Consider the following 25,677-nt stretch of genomic DNA (forward strand, 5'->3'; position numbering starts at 1 on the left):
ATGGAATATTGCTACATCTTGGGTTTTGGCCAGGTACTAGTGACCTGGATTGGCCATGAGATCGGGCTACTGGGCTTAATGGACCATTGGTCTGACCCAGTAAGGCTATTCTTATGTTCGTTTTTGCTGGTATTTATTCTCTCTTTTCTGTGGAGTGGCCAAGTATTTTGTATTCATGTCCACATTAGGAGTATTTTCAAACTCAAACTCTGCAGACTTTTGAAAATTGTCTTCTCCTCTTTATGTCCAGAGCAGGAAACACATGCAAAAGGTATTTGCTGTTAAACTGCTGAGATTTACTTTATTTTTGAAAGTAGAAAAAGTGGCCATTTCTAAAGCATAAACTCAACTGATATATAGACTAGCAGTGCCACCCTGCAGGCAGCCAAAGAACTCATTAGGTTTCACTGTTCTTTAACTGCTTATAAAATATATGTACCTTGCTCTCAGACAGGATAGATTGGCAATTGTTTATTTTCAGGAATATCCAGCTGTCTCCTGCTAGATGTGTTGAATCGATATGTCCTTGCACTTTGATCAGTCTGACACCAGAAGAAAGGCAGTTTGGACCTGGTTAGTTAAAAAAAAATCATGCAACAGGCACAAAATAAGACAAAGTATTTTACAAGGTGATAATTTGTTATATGACATTTATAATTCATCAGTACAAAAAAATGATAGGTCAAGAAAGGGGCTACAGTATAATAGGAATGAGAAACAGCAAAGCCTCAGGCAAACAATTGTTTACAAAGTTCTTAGTTTTATAACAACTGCTTGTCTGAGGGAATGCTCTATGTTTTCCTTTTCATTTATAAATCTTCAACATGGGGCACTTTAATCATATTTTGTTGTCAGCTTCTAGAACTTGCTCTTGTGAGATTCAGCATTTCATGTATTGTTGTTAATTAAACATACTGTAGCATCTGTTTTCTTTCTGTCTTTCTCTCTCTTTGTTTTAAAAAATGTGCACAGTGAATGAATGCACTCTTTGTTCTCATTCCACATGGAGACAAACACAATGTCCCAATTACTGCAGTCAGAATTTTAAATTATGATGAAAACCTTTAATCACAAGTGACTTAGGAAAAAATGTGTGAAATAAATTTCTCCTGTAGTGCCTTCAAATGCAAAAAATACCACCTAAAGTAAAAAAAAGAAAAAACCCTTAACAAACAAAAGAAAACAAATTCCAATTCCTTGTCATCAACAGCAGATGAATCCAGAGACAAGTGGGACTACATCCATCAACCAGCAGGTGGAGATAGAGAGCACTGAGTTGCCCTACGGTATATTTTGGATGCACAGCTTCCTGGCCAACCAGTATACTCTATCTCCAGCAGGTTGGATGGCTGCTATTCTAGCTCCTGGCTTCAGCTCCTGGGAAAAGGAAAAAGGCTGTTGTCTTCTGTTACTTCGGCTTCAATAAAGTTTAGGGGTATTGGCATAACGTTCCAACTTCGGGGGCTACACCTCGGCCCCTCGGGTCCCTTCCCCACCCTCCCTCTGGCGATTGGGGGACCGAGCCGGTCTCTAAATAAATCTTCCTGCGGCTAAGGCCTCAGATGTGAAATCTTCCTGTGGCTTAGGCCTCAATAGAGAAATATTCCGGTGGCTTAGGCCTCAGGTAAGAAATGGTCCGGTGGATTAGGCCTCAGATAAGAAATATTCCTGTGGGTTAGGCCTCAGAGGAGAAATATTCCTGTGGCATAGGCTTCAGTTGAGCTGCGGGATGTTGGCTGTATGGGGCTAACTGTGGGGGGAAAAACCTGGGCTCTCCCAGGCCCCTTCCTCCCCCTCCCCCTGAAACATTAGTAACACAGGAGGGGTTTTACAATGCTGCTTCCTGCTCCCTGTGCCGGGGCGGGTTTGCCGTGACGGTATGGGTGAGTGTGGTGTCATGGCAGCTGTGCTTTGCCGGAGTCCAAGGGTTACAGCTAGGTCAGGCAGCAGTGGGTGGTAGGAGGCCCTGAGGGCAGTTGGCCAAGGCCCTTCCCTCCCACTGCGGCTCGGGAGGGGGCCGCTGCAGCTGCCATCACCGCCACCATCAGTCTTTCTCCTCTTGGAGGAGGGATGATGCCTCTGGCAGTCACCGATGCATGGGCGGAGGGGTTGGCCTTGGCCGGGGCGCCAGTTCGCTTAGCCTAGTGTACCTTGTTTAGTCCCGACTGGCTGACAGTTAGCTGTGGCTAGGCTAGTTGCGGGCTAGTTTACAACTCTTTTACTCTTGATCAGAGTTAATTCTTTCCACTCCTTCTTGGTTCATAAATGTGGAGGAGTGGACTAGAAGTTTGATCAGCTATCTCAGTGCCTGAGATTGCAACAGTATCTCCTTGGGACTCTGGGGAGGACACTTGTCAATTTGTAGCATTCTTCTTGACTTTGGTCAGCAGTTTGCCTCCTGTGGGAGCCCTATGAACTTTGTGCTTTGAGAGGACTACAGTTAGAGGGGGAGTCTTCACTTGTTATGTTTCCAGGCTGGATTCCCTAGAACCTTGCGAGGGGAGAGGGTCTGGTCTGCGGTGGTGCTCATGGGTTTTGCCATCAACTAAGGACCATTGCCAGACATGATGGTTTCATTCCACAGGAGGTTATTTGGGGCCTGGTGGTCATGATAGGAGACTGCTTTGCACTCATTCTATTCATGGAGAGGCACTGTAGTTATGAATTCCGCAGCATGGTGCTCTAGGGCAAGGATTGCTCCTGTTCACATGTTCTATGAGGGTTTGCCTCTGTATGATCATGGGATACATACTCTCTGGAAGTCGTATCTCCTTGGATGTGTGCTGCAGGCAGGATTTGGGGGACGGGTGATTTCAAGTTTGCTTGTTTATTTCCCTCTGTACGTTTGGGACTGCTTTGGTACATCCCACTTGTCTCGGGATTCATCTGCTATTGATGACAAGGAAGGTAAAATTATGTCCTTACCTGATAATTTTCTTTCCTTTAATCACAACAGATGAATTCAGAGCCCCACCCTATTGTGGGGTGTGTCGCTCTCAGGTGCGGTTTGGGCATGCTTTTCGGATGAAATTGCATTCTTGATTTGAAAGCATCAGTGGTTCAGGAAAGTTTCATGTCTCATATGTTTCATGCCTTTTAGGTGCTTTATTTCAACTGTTTTGAGACCTATACTGGTTGGCCAGTATAGGTGCATCCAAGATATACCGGAGGGCAACTCAGTACTCTCTATGTCCACCTGCCAGTTGGTGGACGTAATCCCACTAGTCTCTGGATTCATCTGCTGTGACTAAAGGAAAGAAAATTATCAGGTAAGGACATAATTTTATCATCTTGTAAAGGCTACTAACTACTCTTTCACTTTGATTTTGATTTCTCCATGGGCTGCTATGTCTTCTAATACAAAAGCAAAAAACACTGATCTTTTAAAATCAAAATCCTACCCTTCTAATACAGACATGCCACTCTAGAAAGATAGTCTTATGAAAATATTTCATTGGTGCCACTCAGTGGTGTAATGAAGGGTGAGAGGTGCCCAGGATGGTGGTGTCCCTCCCCTCCCCTCTTCTCTGCCCCCTGCTCCTTCACCACCCCTCTGCCATGCATGCACATCTCTTCCCTACCCCGTACCTCTTTTAATTTCCCCAGCGTGAACAGAATCACCAACTCGCTGCTCACATTGATTCTCTCTCTGACATCATTTCCTAGGCGTGACATCAGAGGTATAGCTGATGCTGGTACGAGCAGCAGGCTGGAATTGGTGCTTGTGCAAGCGAAGAGATAGAGGTATGGTGGGGAAAGTCAAGGTGTGAGCACAGCAGGGGGGAGGAGTGCATTCAGTTCTGATCTCTTTATCTCAGAAAAGATATAGCGGCACTAGAAAAGGTTCAAAGAACAACCAAGATGATAAAGGGGATGGAACTCCTCTCGTATGAGGAAAGACTAAAGAGGTTAGGGCTCTTCTGCTTGGAAAAGAAATGGCTGAAGAGAGATATCCCGAGTGGTGTAGAACAGGTACAAGTGGATCGATTTTTACTTCATCAAGATTTACAAAGACTAGGGGACACTCGAAGAAGTACCATAACTGTGGCGTAGTAAGGGGGGGGGGTGGTCCACCCTGGGTGACAGGTTGGTGGGGGAACCGGCACTCCTCCTCCTCTCGGTCTCCCGCTTATTCCCATTCCTCCCCTCCATGTGTGTGTCCCCCTTCCCTTCCCCCATACCTCTAATTGAAGTTGTTGTTTGCATCGGTGAACAACGTACTCTTCGTGACCCCATTGGCTCTCCCATTGACATCACTTCCGGGTGCAACACGTAGGAAGTGACATCAAAAGGAGAGCTGACGTGGTTGGTAGGAGCACGTTGTTGACTGCCGCAAGAAATAACTTCAACTACAGGTATGGGGGAAGGGAAGAGGGGAGGGAGGCATGCATGGCAGACGGGGGTGGGGGGGGAGAGATGAGGGGAGAGGCACTGTTACAGAGTAATACTTTTAAAACCAATAGGAGGAAATATTTTTTTTCACTCAGAGAATAACATATTTTCACGCATATAACGCGCGCGTTATACGCGTTTTTACCTACCGCGCATACCCCTCGCGCGTTATACAAATTTTTTTTTACATAGTTCCCACCCCGCCCGACGCCCGATTCACCCCCCCAGCAGGACCGCTCGCACCCCCACCCCGAATGACCGCTCGCACGCGCTCCCACCCGCACCCGCATCCACGATCGGAGCAAGAGGGAGCCCAAGCCCTCTTGCCCGGCCGACTCCCCAACTCCCCGACAATATCGGGCCAGGAGGGAGCCCAAACCCTCCTGGCCACGGCGACCCCCTACCCCCACCCCGCACTACATTACGGGCAGGAGGGATCCCAGGCCCTCCTGCCCTCGACGCAAACCCCCCTCCCTCCAAAGACCGCCCCCCCCAAGAACCTCCGACCGCCCCCCCAGCCGACCCGCGACCCCCCTGGCCGGCCCCCACGACACCCCCACCCCCCTTCCCCGTACCTTTGGTAGTTGGCCGGACAGACGGGAGCCAAACCCGCCTGTCCGGCAGGCAGCCAACGACGGAATGAGGCCGGATTGGCCCATCCGTCCCAAAGCTCCGCCTACTGGTGGGGCCTAAGGCGCATGGGCCAATCAGAATAGGCCCTGGAGCCTTAGGTCCCACCTGGGGGCGCGGCCTGAGGCACATGGGCCCAACCCGACCATGTGCCTCAGGCCACGCCCCCAGGTGGGACCTAAGGCTCCAGGGCCTATTCTGATTGGCCCACGTGCCTTAGGCCCCACCAGTAGGCGGAGCTTTGGGACGGATGGGCCAATCCGGCCTCATTCCGTCGTTGGCTGCCTGCCGGACAGGCGAGTTTGGCTCCCGTCTGTCCGGCCAACTACCAAAGGTACGGGGAAGGGGGGTGGGGGTGTCGTGGGGGTCGGCCAGGGGGGTCGCGGGTCGGCTGGGGGGGCGGTCGGAGGTTCTTGGGGGGGGGCGGTCATTGGAGGGAGGGGGGGTTTGCTTCGAGGGCAGGAGGGCCTGGGTGAACGGAGAATCGGGACAGCGCACGGAAAGTCAGGGAGGGTGAACGGATAGTCGGGACAGCGCACGGAGAGTCGGGGAGAGCGAAAGGAGAGTCAGGGTGGCCAGAGGAGAGTCCGGGCGGGCGAAAGGACAGTCGGGCTGCATGCGCGGTATACAAAAGTTTTTGTACATAAATCGTGGTTTCTGCGCGCTATACCCGTGTGCGTGTTTTACACGGGTGCGCGTTATCTGCGTGAAAATACGGTAGTTAAGCTTTGAAATGCATTGCCAGAGGATGTGTTAAGAGCAGTTAATGTAGCTGGTTTAAAAAAAGGTTTAGACAAGTTCCTGGTAAGTCCCTGTTATCTGTACCCTTCTCCTCCACTGCCAACTCCAGACTCTGTCCCTTTTTTCTTGCCACGCCGTATGCCTGGAACAGGCTGCCTGAATCACTATGTCATATTCCGTCTCTAGCAGTGTTCAAATCCAATTTCAACTCTTAACTCCCACTAACTTCTGTCAGATACCTATACCCATTGTATCATTTCTTCTATCAGAATCACCCCAGTCCTGAGAGGTCCTGTCTGTCCAAATTAGATTGTAAGTTCTTCTGAGCAGGGACTGTCTATTGTATGTTAATTGTACAGTACTGCGTACACCTTTTAGCACTATAGAAATGATAAAGAGTAGTAGTAGTAAAAGCCCATAGTCTGCTGTTGAGACAAACATGGGAGAAGCCACTGCATGCCCTAGATCGGTGGCATGGACCGCTGCTACTATTTGGGTTTTTGCTAGGCACTTGTGATTTGGATTGGCCTCCATGAAGACGGGATAGTAGGCTAGATGGACCATTGATCTGACCCAGTAAGGCTATTCTTATGTTCTTAATAATCGGGTGTGCTGACAAACTTTTACTCCTGGAGGAATGCTATACAAGCATTGGCACTGGAAGTTTTCCTCATCTGTTCCCTGTAGAAATTGTGATGGGAAGAGAAGTTGCACTGTGCATTAGGCTGCCTCCCCCTCTGTTTCCAGCAAGTGCCCAACTGATCATTTGACTCATGTGGGCTTCCATACATGCTCACAGTTCAAATGAAAGTTGGGCACAGGATGACAGAGAAGGAGAATGTGGCCTGATGTGCAACTATTCCTTTTATCTTGCTGCTTCAAGTGGGGTAGGAAGGAAAGTAGCAGTTAGGAAGGGAACAGCGGGGTGGCATGGGTGAGAAAGCTGGAGCAAGCAGTGAAGAGGTGTGCTGCAGGGGTAGGGTCACTGGAGTAATGTAGGGAGCATGGGGATGAGTGGAGGAAGAGGCAGCTGGAGCAAGTGGGGAGAAGTGCCATGGGGTAGAGGTCAATGGAACAAGATGAGGTGGGTGTCACTGGAGCAATGGGGCAGGGGGCAAGTAGGGTTACCAGATGTCCAGATTTCCCCAGATATTTCCTCATTTTGAGGACATGTCCAGGGGTCTGGATGTCTTGAAAACCTGGCATTTTGACCGGGTTTTGGAAAAGTCTCCTCAAGTTGCGGAAGCAGGGGGCAGGGCAGGGGTGGGGCTGGGGGCGGGATTAGGACGTTACAAAGCAGGGATGGGTGGAACTGGATGGGCCTGGAGGCAGGTCTAGGGGTCCGGATTTTCCGATTGGAAAATCTGGAAACCCTAGGTGGGGGTAGAGGGAAGGTAGGGAGAATTTAGCAGGGTTTGAAAAAGGTTTGGATAATTTCCTAAAAGAGAAGTCCATAGGCCATTATTGAGATGGCTTGGGGAAGTCCACTGCTTTTATGCTAAGCAGCATAAAATCTGGTTTACTATTTGGAATCTAGCTAGATACTTGGGACATGGGTTGGCCACTGTTGGAAACAGGATACTGGGCTTGATTGACCTTCAGTCTGTCCCAGTAAGGCAATTGTTACGTTCGTATGTAGAATTGTAACAAAAGAGAGAATTAGGGGGGATGTCGGGGCTTATAATGAATTACTTCCGCATAGAAAATTGTGCACAATTGAGCAGAATTTTAAAATGCTTTGCACAAAATTTAGATTTTTTTTTTTTTTTGCAAAGAATTCCCCTAGGAGTAAGAATTTTAAAGCAAAACATGACGCAAGAGAGGACGCCGGACATTAAGGGCCACTTTTACAAAGCTGCAGTAGCGATGCTGCCGCAGTACATGCACCGAAGCCCATTCAATCCCTATGAGATTCAGTGTATTTAACACAGCAGTATTGCTACCATGGCTTTGTAAAAGGGACCCTATGATTTGCAGGCCTTTACAAATATGATGGAATGTGTCTTTTGGCTATGCACAGAGCAGTTCTACTTAATGAATTACATAAAAACATAATATATAGAAATAAATCAAAACAATAAAGGAATTAAGATGATACCCTTTTTATTGGACTAACAATGCATTTTTTGGAAGTAACTAGTGGTGTGGTAAAGGGGGGTGCCAGCCCCTCTCCTCCTCTCAACTTCCGTAACTCTATCTCTTCACTGGCGCAAGCAACATCTCCAACCCGCAGCTCATGCTGGCCTTGGCTTTCCTTCTGAAGTCACTTCCGGGTTGCGGGACTAGGAAGTGACCTCGGAGGGAGATCGAGGCCGTTATGGGCAGCAGGTTGGAGACCCTGCTTGCACCAGCAAAGAGATACGGAGGAAGAGAAGGCAACCATGCGACAGGGTTGGGGAAGGAGGGTGGGAGTTATCACTGCCTTGGGCACCTCCTACCCTTGTTGTGCCTTTGAAGGTAACCCTTTTTCTTCAGATCAGAAATAAAGCAAATTTTGACAAATATCAGTATATATAAGTGAAACATAAAACCATTCCAATGCAGTCTCACAGGAAGAGGGAGGGCTGGGTGGGTGAAAGAAATATATTATTTTTACAAGTGTACTAACATGGCTACCATGCTATTTTACATAGAAACAGAGAAAAATGAAGGCAGATGAAGACCATATGGCCTGTCTAGTCTGCCTCTCTATGTCATCTACTATCTCTTCCTCTCCTTTAGAGATCCAATGTACTTGTCCCAAGCTTTCTTGAATTTAGATACATTCTCGCCTCCACTTAAGGGAAGAAGAAAGATCACAGTAGAGGGCTGGCAAGCCCATCAGGTTATACTAATAATGTCATTTTAGTTTTCTCAAAACTCCTTATTACATTATTGGGCAAACTTCAAATAATGGAAAAAAAATTCACATGACAATTGCTCACAGCTCTTCTCCTGTTTACCTCTGAGCAAAATACTCCCACATGCTAACGTTGTGACAGAGTGACATGATGAGCTGCCAAAGATTAGTGTACACATTTCTTTTGGCAGCAGTGTTTTTATATGGTTGAGAGTTTAAGGAGCCTTCATCTCAGCCTTTCTGGAGTCACTTTTCTTTCCAGTCACATGCACAAACATTTCTTCCAAATAAAATGAAAAATAGTCACACACTGCTGTTATATCATTGCCTATATGACAGCCCATTCTTCCTCTTAGAGCTATTAGACCTCTTTTAAAAGCATCACCGAGTGTAAATGGCAGCATTTAACTTTCTAGAGAGGCCGACATTAAATTGCCATCTCAGAAGAGGGACCATTCATATACTTTTAGCATGGGTAAGGAAGGAAGAGAGAGTGGTCTGGGCAGCTCTGCACTACCACATAGAGAATCCACATCTCTGTTCAATAAATATAGAATGGAATTTATACCAGCCTCAAGGCATGTATGCTTTAGGAGAGCTGTGAATCCTGATATCCATTGTTACCCCCCTACAATATCCATGCCTCTACATGATCACATTTCCCCTCAATATCATATCCTCCTCTCCTCCAAAGGCAGCAGTACCCTCCTTTAATGTCTTCCCTACTGCAGATGGCTGGATTCTCCCCCTCCCACCCTGTCCGAGGTTCTAACATCTCCCTCCTGTTGTGAACCGTCATGAATATCCCCACAAATGCAGACACATTGAATTTCCTCTGATCCTCAATCCCCACTGTCTCAGGCCTTTCCTCCTCATGGCAACTCCCTGATCAATTGCCTCCATGTTGTAGGTCCTCCATGGTTCTCCCCCCACAACAAATCCACATGCCAAATCCATATCCAGACAAGAGCTCACCACATGGTTCCCTCTCATGAGGATCACATCCCCTTGTGATGAAAACCATTGAAAATGAGACCCTCCCCACAGCCTCTCACTTCCATGATTCCACCCCTGGCTTGCTGGCGATCCCCGGGGTCTAGTGGGGCAGGAACAATGCCCATATGATCTTGCCACAGTGCTCCTTTGGATCAAAATGGCTGCTGAGACCTCTAGCAGTAATATTGCAGTATTGCATTAGGATATAGGCTTCCATATGTAGGTATTTTTCCCATATATGGAAGACTGACCTATAGTGATAATACCAGAGAAACATCAGCGTAGGAACAAGTAGCCATCATTCCCACCCCACTAGAACCCAAAAGCCCCTAGAATCAGGGGTTGTGGAGGCTGCCAGATGAGGCCTCAAGTGTTTTGCTTTCTAGGGATATGTAAACCTCAGGGGGAGGGCATGATGAGGTGGGTCCTAGCCCACATGTGGGGGAAACGGTTCAGGTTTGCCAGGGGGGAAGCCTGGAACAGTGAAGTTATGTCATCAGATGGATGCCATGAGGTGCAGATTACAATGTGTGTTGTGTGAGTTTGCACATTGATGGAGAATGCCATGGGGGGGGGGGGGGGGGAGTGGCAACAATTATTAAGGAGGGTTATCCTTTGAGGTCCACAATCAGGTGGCGATGCATAGACAGGAAGGCTGCCATGGGGGTCTACCCATGACTGAGGCCCTTTCCAGAGGGAACGGCATTTTTCAAAGCCACTTTCATGTATATGTGAAGGAGAATAATATTTTTCTCCCCATGTGCAGCTGTCTAAAATTGCTGCTCCTTCTGTACATGGAAAGGTTTTGGCGTGCTGCATCTATTTTACGAGACACTATATTTGGCAGAGCTTCTTGTAAAACCTCCAGTCATGGTGCATGAGCTTTTCATGCTACTGGGGCTTACGCCCATCTGAGAAGCTGAAATCTATGCCGTTAGTAGTTTCACTACCAGCAGGGCCTCCCAAGGTGGACAGGTTTCAGTGGGGATGTCAGACTAACGATGTACCACCCATCCGGGCAGCAGAAGATGGGCAGTGTTGAAGGCGGAGGATCGTGTTTGATGCGACAACAATGACAACATCAACTTTGTACTGTGCAGAAGAAAGGCCTGACAATCTATTTCTGTATTCTCCCACAAAAACTTGATGATGTTCATCAAGTCGCTAGGACTTGAACAAGAGTCAATGGCACCTATCAACTATCTTGTAAAACAGTATGGAAATTCCCCACCTACTGACTTGAATATGCAAATTCCTCTTTCCAAATCCTTTCTAAAATATGCCTCTATATCTCTCTTATCTGGGTAGAAGACACATGTGCTTGCATGTTTTCTGCTGTGGGTTCTGCTGATTACTGTGACTTGAGGAGATAAAGGAAGTGGACAAATATGTGATCCTGGCACTGGCTGGGAAACCATGACTCAAATCAATTTCAGTTGTTTGGAAGGGGAGCAGGGGGGTGTTTCAGAATAAACTTGACTTGAGAAGCAACATTACTATAGTTCAGTTGAATTTCACTAGAACATCTGAAATAGTATCATACAGAAGGTAAGCTTTAAATGAAGGAACATGGAATGTAGAGATAACAATTTTTGCATAAGGAACTGGCTGAAGAGGAAGTGTAAACAGTTCATAATTAATGGCAATAGCTTGCATATAAAAAGATAAGTGAGGTCACACAGAGGTCTGTGCTGGGACTTCTGTTTTCTCAAAGATTTAGAGGAAAAGATAGAGAGCACACTGTCATTTTTGAAGATGGTACCACACTTTCATACAGTAAATATCAAAAAAGAAGAATACAGTGAAAAAAATGGAGCAAAGTGAAAGAGAACTTATTTTATAAAATGCATAGAAGCCACTGCTCTTACCAGGCCTACCTTCATGTCCATAAAAGTAGGTTTAAATCTTTTCCAGGTCTGTTTTGGATGTGTGTAATCTCTAGAATAATTGTATAAAAGCTCTTTCATGGGTTTACTATGAAATACTGTAAAGTCTTTCTCCTGACAGTCAGCAATGGTCACTGTTTTTAAAAGTGCTGTCACTGATTGAATTTGACCCAGGAATTCAATGCTGAGCCTAGTACGGGCACTAGGAGTGAACATATAGTTGGCCACCAAAACTTTTCTGGATTAAGTTAGGACAGCCTTTTTGCTGGCACAGTGGGAACACTTTCCATAGGCCATTGCAAAGCTGGCCTCACCCTGTTCGGTTTTCACACATGAGAAAAAAACTGGCCACATGTGGAGGGGAGGGGGTGGAGAGAGTGACATGCAGGCAGCTCATAGAAACTGCTACCAAATGCCAGCCTGCTACTGGAGAACCTCTTTTCATTGGTGGGGCGTAGGGATCACCTCCAGCTCAAGAAAGTTTCCTCAAGGCTCCTGGGCTTCCAAGACTATCAGCTTTCAGTTTCAATTACAGCTCCATACCTCGGAGTTCAGGATCAGTTTGTACATGTGTGCAGTTCATCCCTTCCATTTCTAACCCTGGCTCAACTGCTTGGTTCTCCAGGTCTCCTATTTCTATAGGGGTGGGATCCTCCAGACCAGTGGTTCCCAACCCTATCCTGGGGGATCCCCAGCCAGTCGGGTTTTCAAGATATCCCTAATGAATATGAATGAGAGAGATTTGCATACCTGTCCCTTCCATTATATGCAAATCTCTCTCATGCTTATTCATTAGGAATATGTTGAAAACCTGACTGGCTGGTGGTCTCCCAGGACAGGGTTGGGAACCACTGCTCCAGACTCTCAGAACTAAGCAGGAACTCTATATCCCTAGAGTCCTACTGGGAGCAAATATATGGACACTAGGGAGCCAGGGTGTCAACAAAGTCTCTTTACAATTTCAAAAAAATTACTAAAAAGGCAATTGATGAGATATGTTAATCATATTTGTCCTATGTACTTAGTCGTTGTCAAAGTATGTAATCACATTGCATTTGGGTGTTTCAGGTACCCTGCTGATGAAAGAGAGGCTTTTGAATAAACCCCTAAAAAAATGGCTGCTCCTCAAGAAAAGGCACAATGTGTATCGTGGTTTATTGAAGCTAAATCGGATATGCAGACTCAGCAAAACTACAGGACTAAGTATGGAAAACATCCACCGTCACGTCCGTCAATTTGTGTATGGCACAAGAAATTTATGGAGACAAGGACAGTATTGGATAAAGAAAAGAGTGGACAACAAAGAATATCAGAGGAAAACGTCAATCATGTAAGACAATCCTTTGCTTGTTCTCCTTCAAAATCTATCCGTATAGAGGTGTATTAAATGAGGTAAAAAAAACCTTCAATATCTACTCCTCATTTTGTAATAATTTCCACAGATTGTCTATTCATTTGTTTTTTAAATAAAATCTTGAAATTGTAAAGAGACTTTGTGGACACCCTGTATATACTGCTTTTCTGCCCAGGGAGGCTCAGTTTTCCTATGGCTCTTTCCACCATATTCCCTCCTATGGACTGGGGCCCTAGGCAACTGAGCCCTATTCCAGCCCAGGATTTCCTTTACTCCATGTGTTCCTTATGTTATAGGAAAGACTGCTGTTCCCCTGGAAGAGCTCTTTAAGCCAGATGCGAGATTGTGCGCATGGATGCTCTCCTGGTTATGACAACTGATTTACTTCACTGAATTCATATTCCAGCCTGAAAGTTTTGAAAAAGCTGGTCCATGCACATTTTTTTTTCTTTTGAAAAGATTTTCCATCTCTTACTGCTTGTACAGAACAGTGCATGGTTCATAATGTATTCCTGAGCTTGTATTAATGGACAATCTCAGTTGTCCCTGCCAACAGAAAAATTTGGCACCGAAGCACTTCAATTAGCAATATACTGGAATCTCACTTGCTATTGATCACAGAAGGGAAACTGCAGACCAAGTGTTAATTTGTCTAGAAATGTTTTACATTGGCCATGTTGGAATAATTAATTGCCGTGTTAACATGGTCAGATATGGTGCATTGTCATCAATTGTCTGGAGAAATGACAGGGATTTCTATTCTTGTAAGTGGCATGTAGGAGGAATTAAAGATTGAGTGGGATGAGGGAATGGAAAATGTCTAGACAGGTAGGGAGGGTACAGAAAAGTGGAGAAAGGAGGAAGAGAGTTATGACTTCTACCATTATAAATCCTAAATGAAACATCTTTACTTTCGCACAAGCCTGTTTCTAATACATAATTTATCACATGGAATACGATGATGTAAATGAATATATAGCAGCACCCACATTAAAGGTTATATTTTCAATAGCGCACCTAACTTCAAAAGTGCATGTATACTTTTCAGCTCAATCAATATTTAAATATAATGGGGCTGATATTGAGGCTGACTCCTGCGGTCAGCGCTGCGACCAGATATTCAACGCTGGGCATTTCCAGTGACCATCACTAAATATCCGGTTTATTTTTTGCTACTATAAACTTAACCGGCTAAGCTGATATTCAGCACTAGCCAACTAACCCCCTCTTCTACGAAACTGCGCTAGCAGTTTTTAGCGCGGTGAGCTGCGCTGAATGGCCCATGCTGCTCCCGGCACTCATAGAGTTCCTATGAGCGTTGGGAGCAGCGTAGGTGATTCAGCGCGGCTCTCTGTGCTACAAACTGCTAGCGCTGTTTTGTCAAAGGAGGAGGTAAGTTTATAGCGGCTAAATATAGACCAGCTATTTAAGAAGTCTGATTTGGCTGTTACAATAAGTTTTAAGTTCAAGTTTCAAGTTTAATTAAAATTTGATATACCGCTAAATCAGAATACAAGGCGGTTTACAAGGATAAAATAGGGTAACATATAACTAATATAAAATCAAAAGGACGAAAAACAAGTAACAATAGACAATAATAAATCACAAACAGGAGGAAACGGTAGGAAAAGGGCAGAACTACAATATTTAATGAGAAAGGAAAGAGAGGGGTAGAACAAAGGGGAGGAAAAACAAAACAGAATTAGAATTAAAAACAAAACAAAATGCAGAATTAAAATGCTGGTAGCACTTTAAATTTTGTAGGCAGCTGGCCAAGACGCACGACATAGTTGGCCATGTGCTATCAGCTAAGGCCCAGATTCTCTATAGAGCACCGATATTGGTGGCTGCCTTAAAAGCGGCCACAGATCGTGTGTCAATCACGCGATAACTCCCTATAGAGAACTGCACCTCTGAGAAAAATAGGCGCCGGAAAGTAGGTCAGGGTTTTCAGGCCTACATTTCTGGTGCCTATCTTTGTCATGAATCATGCCTACGTAGGCGCTTTAGGCCGCCTAATGCCACTTCTGATGATGCCATTCCCAAAATGGCGTTTGGTGGCCTAAACATATTTCACCATATCTTAAAAAACTTCATTGGCTCCCAGTCGCCTTCAGAGTCCAATATAAAGCAATGATAATTTGCCATCAATTTTTGTACGGAAACATCCCAGAATTACTTAAAACTAATATACTCAGCGGGAGGAAGTGACGTCACCGAGGTAATGGCAGCTTAATCACTGAGCTCCCCTGAACCTCGTGCTGCATTAGCAATCTTTAATGCTATACGGGAGTGCGGAGCTGATTTTTTTTCCCTATCAAGCCACTGATAAACGGACTGAAAGCTAATGGTGAGCAAAAAAACCCCGCACGGACCTTAACTCTTTTGCTTACCTGTTGGTGGAAACTTCTGAGGCCACTGGCAGCTCGGATGTGCGCGCTCGTGCTGTTGGGCTTGAGCTGGGACCGCAGCCTGCACCACCAGAGCTGGATTCTCGCCCTGCTACAGGAACGGAATTGCGATCTTGGATGGAGGATTTAAAGGACACAATGCTGACTATTCAAACAGTCCTGCAAACTGATGTTGCTAAAATTAGGCAAACCGTAGCTGATATGGGAGCCCAACTGCACGATTTCGAGGAGCGGGTAATTGATCATGATGCTGAGTTGGATGCGCTCCAGGCTAAGTGTCAGCAGCTGGAAAAAGGACAGGAAGATCTGCTACTTTGGCTGGAAGATGGTGAGAACTGTAGCAGGTGCAACAATATTCATGCCCATGGAGTCTCTGAAACCGCGCAGGACCAGGATGTTCAATGCCTGTTGGTGGATATTTGCTCTAAATTCTGGCAAGCAGCACATCCTGACATGGAGATACCTACATTGGACTTTGAAAGGGTCCATCGGGTGTTGGGACCCTGGGTAGGAGATTGACCCTGTGCCATTGTGGCGTGTTTTCTGCGCTTTCCTGTGAAGTCCCGGGTGTTGCAGGCCACCAGGCAAGTGGGGCACATTATGTGGGAAAATTCAAAAGTGGAATTATATACTGACTTATCAGCCCTGTGTAAACGGCGTGACTTTCGCGAGGCAACGAAGTGCCTGCAATCTCATAACATCCGTTATCACTGGCTCTACCCCTATGGACTCTCCTTCCAGGAGGCTGCTCAATTGCTTTGAGAAGCTAATCTGCTGGTTGAGTCTGCAGACACTGTGATGGAGACATTGGAGCCAATCTCTGTGGCATCTACCCAGCGATGGTGCTGGGTACCCTCATAATGGCAAGCGCTTACAGTGGCGCACACGGTCTGATCCCAGGCCTTCTGGCTAATTTTGCTCTTATCTATTCTTTTTGATTGCATTGCTGCTTTTAGCACTATTGAGTTATTGCTGCACTTTCTTGTGAGATGTCCAGTTGGATTTTGTGGAACCAATCCTCTCTGCACTCTCTTTTCTATGTACAGCATGGGGGGGGGGGGGTGATGGCTGTTTGTGGGTGATATGCTTCCTCTGATTGCCTTATTGTTGGTAGGCCTATTTTTGGGGGATGGGTTGTTGGGTTGAGGGTGGGGGGAATTGTGGTATTGGGGTAGCTGGGAAAGGGTTGCTTGGGGAGTTGGGGGATTGGGTGTTTTGGGAAATGTGTGTAGTACCTTTTGCTGTTTCTGTGCGGGGGTGAGTGTGGGCTTGTGTTTTGAGGCTGGGTGATGATTGCTAGAGGGTTTACTTTTTTCTCTTTAAATATCCTAGGTCCAAATGTGACACGTAAAAGACAGGAGGCTGACCCTTTGGGCGATATCGACTTTGGCTCATGGTAAAGCTCCCGGATTGGATAGGTTTTCAAATCACTTTTATAAGCAATTTAAACATCTCTTGATGGGCCCTCTCACTGCTATGTTTAATGACCTTGGGGTGGCTGGTGAGTTGCCGCATTCATAGTGTTTGGCCGGGGTTACTCTCATTTTAAAGCCTGGCAAGTATCCGGCTAGCTGTGGCTTGTATAGGCCTATCTTGCTGTTAGGCACTGACTATAATAATAATAACTTTATTTTTCTATACCGCCATAGTCAGACGACTTCTAGGTGGTTCACATCGAAAGAAGGTTGGACATTTAGCAAATTATAAATGCATGAGGGGAATGTTACAGAAGAAAAGGGTTGTAGTGGAGGGAAATGTAAGAGGGGTTGAAAGGGGGAGGGAAAGTGAGAGGGGTAGGAATTGCCTGAAGATTGCTTCGGATTTGTAGGGGGAAAAAGCGTAGTGAGCGCAGATTGGTCTGTTTAGGTGATGAATTTGTCAAACAGAGTGGTTTTGATAGATTTTAGGAATGCGTTGTAGGTCTGTCTGGTTTTATTTATGTGGTTTCCCAGCCAGGATTGTTGTCTGTTAGCTTGGAACTATAAGCTATTTACTAAAATCTTAGCTCACCGGATGCAACACCTTATGCCGTGATGACCACGCTGGATTTATAGATTTATTGATAATATCCGCTATTTGCTGCATTTAATCTGTTCGGCACAGCAGGGAGGCCCTCCCGCTTTGTTATTAGGGATTGATGCTGAGAAGGCCTTCGACAGGGTGTATTGGCCATATTTGCTGAGCACTCTGTCGATTATGGGCATAGGAGGGCAATTTTTCTCTTGGGTGCAATTGTTGTATATTAAGCCATTGGCTTCACTTTTGATCAATGGTAGATACGCGGAGTCCTTTGAATTGGGATGGGGGACTCGACAGGGGTGTGCCCTGCATCCCTTCTTTTCGCCTTAGCAATGGAGTCTTTTGCTAATCATATCTACTCCCGCCAGGACATCAGGGGCTTTTCTCAGGATGAGGTTTCTACTAAGTTGCTGCTTTTCGCAGATGATATTATGCTTGCTGTTGCGTGACTAGTGGCCTCTCTCCCGGGGATCGTAGTGGAACTTGAGCATTTTGGCCAGGTGTCTGGTTTTAAGACAAATATGGATAAGTCTGAGATTCTCAATCTTTCAGTGTCTCTGGGAGACAGGGCTCAGTTACAACGCTGGTTCCCTTTAAAATGAGCAGTTAAATGTATTAAGTATCTAGGGATTAATATCACTCCTAGTCCTAAGTCTCTCTATGAATTGAATTTCCCTCTTTTGCTTAAGTCCCTTTGGGCAGATCTTGATAAATGGGAGGCCTCTTCTATCTCTTAGTTTGGACGTATCCAAAGCGTGAAGATGATGGTATTACCAAAATTTTTATATTTATTTCAGGCCTTGCCAATTCCACTTTTGGATATTTTTTCCACAGGCTCTCTAGGAAACTTTTAGTATATTTGGAAAAGTAGGTCTCTCGTTTGCTTCCTGGTAGGTGTTATTTTCTGTCTACGCCGCTTTGGGTGGCGGAGGGGTTTTCGCCTGGTTGACTGGATCCAAGATTTATAACTTGGGCCCTTCAAGGTCTTGGGAGTTGGGGGATTTTCTTGAGGAGGGCAAGATTGTGTCCTATTCGGACTTAAGGGAGGCCTACAACTTGGGGGACCTGGATTTCTTCCGATACCGCCAGGCTTGTGACTTTCTCCGGTGTAGGGCCCTGGGTGAGTTGTTGCTCCCAGAAACTTTGTTGGAATGGGCTATGGGTGGCAGTTGTGGTCGGGGAAGTGTACCTCGATTTTATAAGGCACTTACTACCCAAAATGCCCCACCTATTAAATATATACAGGTCTGGGAGACTTTGTTAGGGTAGACTTTTGCTCCTAGATGGTGGGCAAATCTTTTCAAACACTTGCTGTGCCCCTCAATTGCTAGTTCCTTGATGGAAAATGGATATAAGATGCTTTACCAGTTCCAGTTACACCGGTTCGCTTGCATCGTATCTACACTCAGACATCTGATTTGTGTTGAAGGCAATGTGGGCAAAGAGGAACATTTTTGCACATTAGGTGGGATTGTCCTAAAGTGGCCCCCTATTGATCAATGGTGTTTGATATTGTTTCTGAACTTTTTCACAGCCCATTCGTAAATCTATGGGCAGTGCTTTATTGCATATGCCACATGGGGCGTTGCCGCACTCCTGTCAGACTTTGGCTTTCCATGTGTTCACAGCTAGCAGATTGTTGCTGGCTGCATAGTGGAAGCAGGTTCACCCACCTACTAGGCAGCATCTATTGGGGAAATTAGCTTTTATTTTTCGTATGTCTAAATTGACAGCTCTCCTGCATTGATGCCTTTCTCTGTTTTTGAAGGTTTGGGATCCCTACATTATGTGGTCCTCGGCTCCCTAGCTACTCTTGTGATTTATATTTTGTTCTCCGTACACATAAGGAGTGGGGGCTAGGGGGGGTTGGGAAGTGGGAGGGTATGTGGGTGGCTTATTATTTGACTTGAACTGTTTCGTCTTGTACTGAAGAATCACAGTATGACTGTTGGCTGGGGGCGGAGGGTGTGATTGTATAGGCTGCATTGTTCCTTGTTGTGTATCTTTTTGCAATTATTCAATAAAACTTTTGGAAATATTAAACAACAACAAAAAAGTAATATACTCAGCTATACACCAAAAATATTTCTGCATTATGAGAGTTTAGTTTTACTGAAGACATCTGTGAATCCAAGACTCGTTGAGCCAGGTAAAAGGACTTTCTGTTGTGTAAGAGTTAAGATATGGAACTCCTTGGTGGGTCAGATACAAAATTGCTGTGAAAAGGGTAGGTTCAGAAAATTACTAAAACCACAGATATTCGTGGATGCCTTTTTTTAGTTCAGCTAAAATTGATGAATTATCTATGACTTCCACATTATGGTATTTTCCTGAGGATTGTATGTATTTTCATTTTATTATATGTGTATTTTATTATGTATTTGCTTTTACTTTGTCGTTATTTTAACATTGTGCATGTAAATTATGTAAACCGTTTAGTTTTAAATGGTATATAAATTTTTAAAATAAATAAATATACCGCATTAGCCTTTCGGTTCAAGGTGGTGTACAGGATAGTAAAAAACATCAAGGAACAGTAATTTTTAACAAATTAGAATAATACAGTTTTACAAACGCATAAAAAGAATCTACGTAGGTACGATTCTGGCGTGTATTATTTAGGCGCCGATAGGCACTTTAATGATGCTATTTTTTGCCATTTTAAACAGTGTTTATTAACTTCGGTACTGGTAGGATGCCTACTGGTGCCCAAATTTAGGCGCCATTTCTAGAATTATCCCCTAAGTGCTAATATTCAGCATCCATCTCATGCTGCATGTTAGTGCTTAGCTGTCTTAGTGCTATGTAATTAGCCAACAGCCATTCCTGGCTGGTTAAATGGTGCTGAATATTGGGCTGAACATATCAGAGAGATCATGTGATGCCTTGAGCAGGAGCGGAGGCTCCCTTGCCTGGTTCCTCTGGCTCCCCAAACTACAGGTCTGGTTTGGAAAGAGAAGGAGAAACACACAATCACATTAGTACAGTTGTCCAGAAATGTTTCTATCATCTTAGAATGATACGGTCTCTTGCAAAGTCACTATAACCAGCTTTCTTGAATACATTGATCCACTCTCTAGTAATTTCTTGCATAGACTACTGTAATGCCCTTTATAAAGGCATTGCAAAAAAGGAAATTAGACGGCTTCAGACTGTGCAAAACACAGCTATTAAGATCATTTGTGGCACTAAGAAATACGATAATGTCTCACCTCTCCTATTCAGCGCACATTGGTTACCCGTTGAACATAGAATTAGTTATAAAATCTTACTTTTAACCTTTACAAGATTAAATAATCAACCTGAGTATATCAACAGACTTTTAATTCCCTATAATTCTGTAAAATTGCTTCGTTCAATGTCACAAAATCTTCTCGTCATATCTTCTTTAAAATTAATCAACACGTTGCGTTCCAATAACTTTGCTGTCACTGCCCCTACTCTGTAGAATTCACTGCCCAATCATTTGCACAGTGAATCCGAAATAAAATAATTCAAATCAAAATTAAAAACATTTTTATTCCAGGATGCCTTTGGACAATAACTGTCCTCTTAAGGGCAAAAACAAACAAATTTTATCACTTTTTACCCTAACCTATTGTTTTTTCCTTTTTTGTTTTGCTTTTTCTTTCATGATTGTAGTTCTTCCCTTTCTTTCCTATTGTTTGAAGTAAGACCATATGTCTTATTATGTGTTTTACTAAGCCACTTTGGTTTTGTCTATTATCCCTGATTTTTAATCTGTTTTTATGTAAATTGTACACCGCTTAGAAACATGATTAAGCGGTTAAAAATTTTTTTTTTAATACACTTGAAACTTGAAACAGCAGGAAGTAGATTCTGAGATTGCAGCTCAGGCCCTGTTGAGCCCATTGGTTAGTTCTGCTTGGACTTTGGAGATCATGACGGATATGTGGACTGTAGTGGAGGCTGTGTTGGATGTGAAATTGCAGCAAATGAACAATAAAACAGAAGCTGCTCATGAGTACTTGGATTTGGAGATGGACTCACAGTAACATCACATAAGATCACTGGAAGGAAAGGCCCCTTTACATACATCTTCCGGCCGACAGAAATATCATCTCAACATTTCCCTTTAACATCCATCTAATATTTATCCCATTTACTATTATGCTTTTCCCCTCAATAAAAATAATATTTTTCTAAGAAAATTGACATCTTTTCATTTTACCTGCTCCTTTCGTCTCCACACTTTCTGTTACTTCCAATCCACATCTGCTTGTTTACTACTGCATCCATATCAGCTACTAGGAAAATACAAGGAAATATTTCTTACTTCATTGATCTTCTTTTTAGTAGACATACACTCTATTCCTGAACACGTGGGTAGTCAACCTCTTCTTGCGAGAACTCTTGTAGGGAGCTTCATTGGTACTCTTTTTGCTCCTCTTTCCTTACCTCTGGGCTTTCCTTCCACTCCTCAGTGCATATCAAAGCAGACAGTCAGCCCTGGAGAAGAAACAGAAAAGGGAAAGGAAGGATCCCATAGTTCAGGCTATCCGAGCGGGTACACTGCAAAGCAGTCTTGGAAGCAGATCCTTGATCTATGAGTCTGCGCTCTCCTGCAGCCAGAGCTGTCCTACAAAGGGGATCCTCTGCAGCACTGAAAAGGCTTGCAAATGGTTAGTGAAAAAGACTGAATTGAAAATGAAAAGACAAGCTCCTAACTATCTCACTTGTAGGAAGACAACTGAGGAGTTGAAGGACAGCCCAGAGGTAAGGGAGGAGGAGCAAAAAAGCATGCAAATGAAGTTCCCTACAAGAGTTCAGGAATAAAGTGTCTGTCGTACTAGAATTTATTGTAATCAGTTTTGAATGGTTGCTAGGTAGGGGGTAGTTGTTACAGGAAGATGGGTTAGTGCAAGTGTACTTGTGCCTGCTGGTCACCATGGCAACCCAGGGTAAATATTCTGGCAGCGGTGGTTGGTAGGCAGTTGGGAGGGTAATCCGGATTACACAGGACAAGTGTTATGAGTATTTGTATGAATAATTTGCAGTAATTTAGCTTAATTAATGAATTAAGACGACAGGATTCCTGTTTGAGAGTTTATGATAGCGTGCGCTATATAGCAGGCAGAGAAAGGGCATGTGGCTAGTAAGCTCTGTAGGGACAGAGGAGGTGTGACTGAGAAGAGTGCGAAGCTCAGCTAATTAAATAGAAACATAGACTGACTATCAAGGGTGCCTCTAATAAGTCCCTTGCCAGATTTGAAGCCAGTTAGAAGACACTCCAGGGTGTGCTGAGACAGTGATAGCTGTACTGTACTGCACAGCAGAGGTGAATTGAGATTTTTTTTTTTTTTTTAAACCCTAAACCTGTGAGGCAGAGAACAGCAACCAGAGCCTTATGGGGGTGGTTGCTGTGTCTCAGAGCAATTATTATTTGAGAAAGATCCCTACATTTAATGTCTATCCATAGTACTGCCATGACAAGAAAATAAAGGCAGGTTACCTAAAAGTCCATGTCTATCTTGCTAATTAGAGTACCAAAGTGTGCTCTGCTTCAGGAAGGGGTAGATCAGAGTCATTAGACCTGGGTAAAGTTCTGTGGGAAGGTTCCATTTATGGCACTGGATTATACATTTATTTTTTTCCCAGGTAGCTAGAGTAAATTTTAAAGCATTTTAAGAAATAGTTCAAAGAACAGAGCTGAAAATGCACACACCAGCACTGCTCTGAGTTAGGGACTTAGCATTTTCCTTTTAAGTTGTTAAAGTCAGAGAGTAAGTGTTCCTGAAGAGAGGCATTGTAGCAGACAGTGGAATACAATGGATGATGACGGATCCCTAGGAATGTTTGTAGAGACTGAGTTTGGGGAAAAGGAATACAGATTGACACTAAAACGAACCCTGAGATAGACACACATTGGAAACTTCTTTGAGGAAATACTTACCTCAGTGTAGATGGTTGGATCCAGTACCATTTGAGAGACCCAGAAATTCTTTACTATGAAAAGAAGAGATATGATTTAAGAAAAGAATCATTCTTTTACTAAGCTGGAGGTATCTACGAAGGGATGCCGAAAAGTTCTCAGCCCAACCAAGAAGGGAATGACAAGGAGCCTGAAATTTGCAAGTTATTCCACATATTTGCCCCTAAGTTCAACACACTTGGCACATCGTATCTGAAGTTTCTGTAACCCTTCCAAAAATACTCTATTTGGTCACTGAAATACTGCTCCGCTGCTGCAACCATGTACAAATCACTCAAAAATTGTCAACTTTTCAAACTCCTTTTAAGGTTTGGAAACAAAAAATAGTCAGATGGAGCAAGATCTGGTGAGAAGGGTGGATGGTCTATGCACTCAAACCCCAATTGTGTCAAAACATCCATTGCTTTGCCAGCCTTGTAAGCAGGTATATTGTCTTTCAAAAAGAAAACTCCTTTCAGCAGTTTCCCTCTCCTTTTTTTCAATGCCTCCTTTAATCAGCACAGCAAATTACACTTCTCCCTCCCTATTCGTGGGGGTTAGGGGCAGAGCCGGCCTGTGAATAGGGAAGATTTGCGAATAACTTTTGGGCTGGCTCTGACCCACCCTCAAACCTTACCTGGGGAACTCCCTGTTGTAGTCTCGTGAGACCACAGGAACTCACAGCATGGCTCTGCATGGGGCAGAAGTGTAGGAAGATCGCTCCTGCCCCGTGTCACCGCTAGACCACCAGGTAAGGTCCATGCTCCTGGGGCGGCTGCTTGCCCCCCTCTGCATCCAATCGCACCTCTCCGCCTCTGATTGCCCCCATCCGCCTCCGATCGCCTCCCTCCTCGCCCCAATCCAAGTCCTGGAGCTGTTTTTTTTTAATGCAGGCTGCCAATGAGCAATTCTCGGGGGGGGGGGGGTGTAGGGGCCTGGTGGAGAAAAAATCAGGGGGGAGGGGCCTGGGAAAAAAAATCATGAATAATCAAAACCGCGAACGTTGAAACCGCGAATTGGGAGGGGGAAGTGTACAATAGTATTCTGCATTAACGTTTGGCCTCTTGGAAGATAATCAGTCATTACAACACTTTCCTGATCCCAAAACACTGTGGCCTTGATATTTCCTGCTGACTTTTGGGTCTTGAATTTCCTTGACCTTGGAGAACCTGAGTGCTGCCATTGCATGGACTGTTGTTTTGTCTCAGGTTCACATTTCATCAACAGTAACTAGTCATTCCAGAAAGCTGGAACCAGCTCGCTAAAAATGCTGCAAAATCAACTTGGAAGTGTCCACTCAGTGTTGTTTCTCATCAGCATTCAAAAACTTGGGCACTCTCTTGGCTGACAGCTTCTGCATGCCCAGCTGTTTGTGGATTATGCATCCAACACATTCTCTGGATATTTGTAGTGTCTCAGCAATTGTTTTAGTCGATATTCGTCCATTTGCCAAAATCAGGTCATACAACTAAATCAGGGGACAAAAGCACCGAAGTAAGAAGCCAAACAGTATCAGAAAAATAACTCCAGGCAATAATTCAATCTTTCAAATGTTGTACATAGGCTACTGTAACTCCATTCTCATCGGTCTCCCAAAGTACTAGCTAAATTCAATCACGTCACTAGTCTCCTAAAAGATGAACATACTGCTATCAAATATTATCACGCAGTCTTCCTTCATTTCTGTTCAGTTTTTTAGATTACTATTCTTCACAGAAAGCCCTCTGATCCTTGCAACAACTATTCCTTGATGTTCATAGGAATTCTTCCTTCACAGTTATGGTACCTACTGTATACTCTGAAATTCTTTACCTTAATACCTTCACACCAAGAGTTTGTTTCCAAAATTTAAGGCTCAACTAAAAGCATTCTATTTTTCTCAGGCATTTTGTTCATAGTTCAACAGAACAGATTAAAATAAAAAAATTAATTAATAAACCCAACCGTAAATTAATTTTTTTAAAAACTTATTTTATTATCCCACACCCTAATGTTTTACCCTTTCCCCTTAACCCAGATTTAATTGTAACTAACCCAGTTGTCTCTTTCCTTATGTTCTTATCCAGTGTTCTCAAACTCAAACCCTTTGTGGTGCCACATTTTGGATTTGTAGGTACTTGGAAGGCTGCAGAAAAAATAGTTAATGTCTTATTAAAGAAATGACAATTTTGCATGAGGTAAAACTCTTTATAGTTTATAAAACTTTCCTTTAACAGTTTTCTGCAGACCTCACATTTAAAGTTTAATATCTTTTCTTTCTCAAAATTGACACATTTCAATCACTATATTGAAAATAAAATCATTTTCCCTACCTTTGTTGGCTGGTGACTTTATTTTTCTGTGCTTTTAACTATGTTTCCAGGGCCTTCTTGTCCTTTGACTGTTTTTCTCTCTGTCTTCACTTTCTGCCTTGCATCCATCTTTGGCATTAACTTAATATTCAATTTTTCTGCTTTCTTTTCAAAATCTACGTTTCC

At 44.2% G+C, this 25,677-nt stretch overlaps 1 long non-coding RNA gene across 1 annotated transcript; it reads right to left on the reverse strand.

Annotated features, from left to right (window-relative positions):
- Positions 1-460: 460 nt before the first annotated feature.
- Positions 461-23,300, reverse strand: LOC117353597. The gene is made up of 3 exons (XR_004537987.1): positions 23,183-23,300; positions 21,461-21,536; positions 461-570 (listed from the first exon to the last, which is right to left on the reverse strand). It is a non-coding gene; the product is annotated as an uncharacterized LOC117353597 (long non-coding RNA).
- Positions 23,301-25,677: the final 2,377 nt, after the last annotated feature.

This window comes from Geotrypetes seraphini, chromosome 2 (genome assembly GCF_902459505.1).
Source record: "Geotrypetes seraphini chromosome 2, aGeoSer1.1, whole genome shotgun sequence".
Taxonomy (NCBI): Eukaryota; Metazoa; Chordata; class Amphibia; order Gymnophiona; family Dermophiidae; genus Geotrypetes; species Geotrypetes seraphini.